Raw genomic sequence first — 4,740 nt, forward strand, 5'->3', positions numbered from 1 at the left:
CGGCTCTGCGTCTGCCTCCCACGGATAAATCAGCGATTTATTGTGGGGAGAATCAACCGCAGAACGTGTCCTGCGTATTTTACATACTGTAAACGGTGAGGCACGTTCGTGAGGGCCGATTCAGGCTTGCTGGCGTTGCCGTTACTGTCGCTGGGATGGAGGAGCATGATGTTTTCTGTCCCAGGAGCAGACACGCTACAGTCCATTGCAGAAGGGTCAGGTTCAGGGCTCTATTAAAGTAACGTGTTCGTTCTCGTTCACTGCTGATCGGCAGTGAAGACAGCAGCTATTTCCAACGTAATGCATTCGGGTTGAGTCCTCGTACCGTCAGCCACTGGCATCGTACAGCACCAGCTTGGTGATTAAATATCTTCTCGTGTTTCATCCGCCTGGGTTCTGAAGAGTTTAACTCTCCAGTGCCACTGTACAGTTTTCCAAACCCTCCTGCCCTCTGTGGGGCCACTGATGGGATCAAACACCTTAAAATCCCAGGCTCTAAATGAGCGTCTGAAGACCTTAAATGACTGACATGAAAGAGCCTGAAAGATGTTACGCGTTCCTCAGATGAGGTCTTAGAAAATAAAAGCAAGAGAGACCAGGCAAAAAAGAACCTGTGGCTTTTAGAAATGGCTAATCGTGTTTTTCTAAATATTTTCCTCTCCTGCTGTTGTTTGGGGAGCTGACTGCTGTACTCCAGCCCTGTGATATTCCATTTCTACAGTACTTGGAGCTCTCCAGGCCAAAAATTGCTGTGAAACACCCTGCCAAGACGATGGTTCGGGTTTTTTTGCCAGTGCTTCCCAATGCATGCAGGAATTCTCACTTGCAATAGAAGAAAACAGCAGGGAAAAGCAGCATTTATTTAGCTTAATTTAGCAAATGATTCAGTTTATTTACGAACCTCATCGTTCTGCTGTTTTTAACTCTTGTTGGAAATGCTGCCACCAATAAAAAGCGGGAGAGTTCAATACGTTTTAGTATTTTAGTCTGGAAGGTGATGAAAGTCAGGCTGGGCTCAGGCTCTCGATTTATCTGGAGGAAATCACCATCTCAACAGCGTGCAGGTTGGATAGTAGAGAGGAACGAACTTGCAATGCAAAGCCACAAAAGGTTCCATCCCAAGAAGCTGTAAAACCCGAATCAGGCTCTTGTGGAGGCTGTTGCCAGCAGAACGAGATCTAAATGTTTGACCTTGGAGCTCTGTGAGGGTCTGTGTGACTGCTCTGTCCTGTGCTCCCTGCAAACCCACGCAGGACCAGCGGCTTCAAGTGCCCACAGCACTCAGCTAAATATGCACCTGGTGGCAAAAGGGTCTGGTTTCCTCACCTGCGCACTGTGCTGCTAAGGACACAAACCAAACAATGAACCGGTCTGCGACTGCCTTGTGAAAGCTGCCCAGGGCCTGAGGCACGGCCCTTACTTGGGCTGGGAACCTGCCTCCTCCTTTGTCTCTCCACAGGACTGCTCTCGCTAGCAGCAGCAAACGATGACGTTAATTATCTGTACGGTAACAGATGCACTGGAACGCTGCTCCTTCCTCAGCTGGATAAAGCCCTGCTCTCCTCCTCCCTTACTGGAGATCTCACCGGTGGATCCCACTTTTCAGAGGGAGGGCCTGTTTAACTGTGAATTACTGAAGCTGATTTCTGTACCTTCACTTGCACAGGCAGAGGAAATCTAGGGTTTAGTTTTGATTAAGGATTTTCATTCAGTGTAAGGTTTTCCTCGCTCGGACGTTAGTTTCCCAGTGGTATTTATTCTTCCGAGAAACATCCTGATAAACTTTGTACTGAGAATGGCCAAAGTATAAAATAAATTAAGAATCATATGCTCACCCCACAGTAGGTTATTAATTTCTTAGCTCACTAGAACTATTTAGTTCTGAGATACTAATTAATTCACTGCTGCCTGTGCTGGTCACTTGACAAGTCTGTATCTCTCCCTCTGACTACAGAAAAACATTTAAATCTGTTTCAGATGAGACTTCTCAGAGGAGCAATGTTTGGGTGGCAATCACTCAGACTAATGGTCATTTATTTAAAAACAATTGTTTCCACTGTAGCTAAAATGATGAAAACAAATCTGCCTGCCTAGCACTGTATAAACATTTTGTAAATGTACATTTTGGGACAAACTCGAGTCCAGCTGTGCGCCTTTGAGCTCTACATTTTCAGGTTGCTCTCCGCCTCTGCTCCCCCCATACAGCCACAGCAAGCTGGAAGCCAGAATTTCTTCTGCAAATGCCCGAGCACTAAGAACACAAACTTGTTTAAGCTGAGACCATATTTGGAAGAGATCTGGGTCAAGAAAAATAATCAAAGGAAAGTGCATTCCTCGAGCGTCATGTGAGGAGGCCAGAACGCACACACAGGGCCCAGCGCCTGTGCTCGGGGGAAGCGGAGGGGCCGCGCACAACCTTCATGATGAGTAACTTGCTGCGAGGAGGCTTGTGGCAAGAGCCACCTTACCCCAAGGCACACGCTGAGAACCACCTCACCCGCCTGTTCAAGTGCATTCAGGAAGGCTAGAAAAGGCTCTGAATAGGTGCCCAGCAGCAGACCATCAGGAAGGATATGCGCCCACGGCAGAAAATTAAAAGCTCCTTCTAGAAAGCAACAGACACTCATACTTGTCTCTAACCCTGCTTATTCGGCTATTACAACTGCAGCATTTTAGCAAAGCTTTGCTTAAAAATCTTTATTTTTTTGTCTTGCGCTTGGAGGACTCGAGTGAGGAAAGTTCCTACAGGCGGCTTTGAGCCTCAGACTCTTTTATTCAATTAGCAGCCAAATGCACGCCGAACAGAATGCACCACTTTAATTGTACCGGTGAAATCTCAAGCAGCCAGGACAGGGAACAGCTACGGAACACGCCGGGCTGTGAGCTGTACTCAGTACATCTTGCTTCTGACTTTCACAGCATGAAGACTGAGGTAGGCCCTACGCTGCCTATTTAACGAAACAAAGGGCGGCAGTGATGTGCAATAAAGTTCTGAACTGTGACTGCACACGGTTCTCATCTTGCTGTGAATTTTCTTGCCCCCATCAAACAAAACAATCTCTGCTTACATGTATTTAAAACAAAACCAGCAAACCCGCATCTCTGTGCTCTTCCTACATCTGGTGACAGGAACCTGTCCAGGGCAGATCCCCGGGAATGCAGCCAAAATGGAATGTTTAGAAAGATCCTGTCTGTATCCATGGACACACTTGGAAAGAACTAAATGGAACATTTTTCATTACTTAATTGTGTCTTCTCCAAACTTTTATGCTCATCCTGTTTCCACTATTTTTAACTTGTGTATTTGTTAATTTCAAGGTTTATTCCTCTCTGGCTCATATGCATTTCACTTCTGTTTTCAAGTCTCCAAACACCTTAGTTGCGACAAACGAGTCTGAGCTGCATCTCACTGCGTTTCAAGCAGAAAAAAACCACTCGATACTGTACACATCACCCTGCTCCCGAAGTATGAGGATGTCATAGGACAGACACGCAGCAGCAGAAGTGCACACAACAGATGAGCTATTCAGAAAGACAGTTTCTGAAAAATATACATTGAAATTATTTTTATTTTTGCGAGAATTTAAAAAACATAGGAATATTGACATTGCGTTTAAAAACCCCAGGAAGTTGTAGATTATACATCGTCACACCTCTGAACTCCAACAGTGCAAAGCTGGAAATCACAAGAATGTCTCCATCATGCCTTTTTTAGGAGATACCAATATAGATGTGAACATTTTGAAACAAAATTTTTCAAGAAGTGTCAGGCTGTCTTGACCTTGAAAGTTCTTCATTAAATACACCAAAGCCTGTCACTCTTCCGGGGGAACACGGTCAGAAAGTTAAGACAACTCAACAAACACGGTGTAGGAGACATACCAAACCCGTTCTTCACGGAAGGCAAGTGGAGGTACTTCGAGGGAACCACAGGGCTTTATTCTGAGATTTGTTTTAAGTTGAGCAGTGTTGCTGTGTGCTGCTTCTCTTTGTTCTACTCCATGTACTAATATCGGCAAGTACTGGGTGCACTTACCCTAAATGGACATTGTTAAGCTGGTGTAATGATTCCTTTTCTTTCCTTCACTGCAAATAAGAGACGCTGACCTTAGAGTGACAGTCATGTGCACACAGAAACAGTCACTTCAGTTACCTGACGCTGGGCATTGCAGTTGTGAATTTACACAGCCATGCTGCGGGTGTCGGATGTGTCGTCCCCGGGGTGAGAGCAGTATATACACGGCTGGGTTCAAATGACACCTTTCTCCTCCATGTGGCAGGGAGGAAAAGCCTTCTACAAAAGTCCTTTTGAAAGTCATCGTCTTGGAAGTCGTGCAGCTGCTAGAACGAGGCGATTCCAATCGCTACTGCTTAGGCTCCAGGTAAGGAGACAGGGAAGGTAAATGTTCAAGAGTAGTAAGTGTCCATGGTGAATACTAATGGTTATGGGATGAGACCTCAAAAAGAAAGGTCTTGCCTGTCCCAGGAGCTTATTGACCATAATGACAGTCAATATTTGTGGCATTCACTCATAAATATCATTATTCTTTTTTACTTAAAGCCATGTCCTAACAGTAATAAAGACAACAACCCTGGGGGAAGAATCACATTAGATGTATATATAAGAACACTATAAAAAGGTGACAAAGTCATATTTTATTACAAAAGAGGTTTCTCTTTTTTTTTCTGAGATTTCCTTTTTAAACTAAACAGGCTTTAATGATTATGTCAGAGAATGGG

This window comes from Buceros rhinoceros, unplaced genomic scaffold, assembly GCF_000710305.1.
Source record: "Buceros rhinoceros silvestris isolate BGI_N320 unplaced genomic scaffold, ASM71030v1 scaffold33012, whole genome shotgun sequence".
Lineage (NCBI taxonomy): Eukaryota > Metazoa > Chordata > Aves > Bucerotiformes > Bucerotidae > Buceros > Buceros rhinoceros.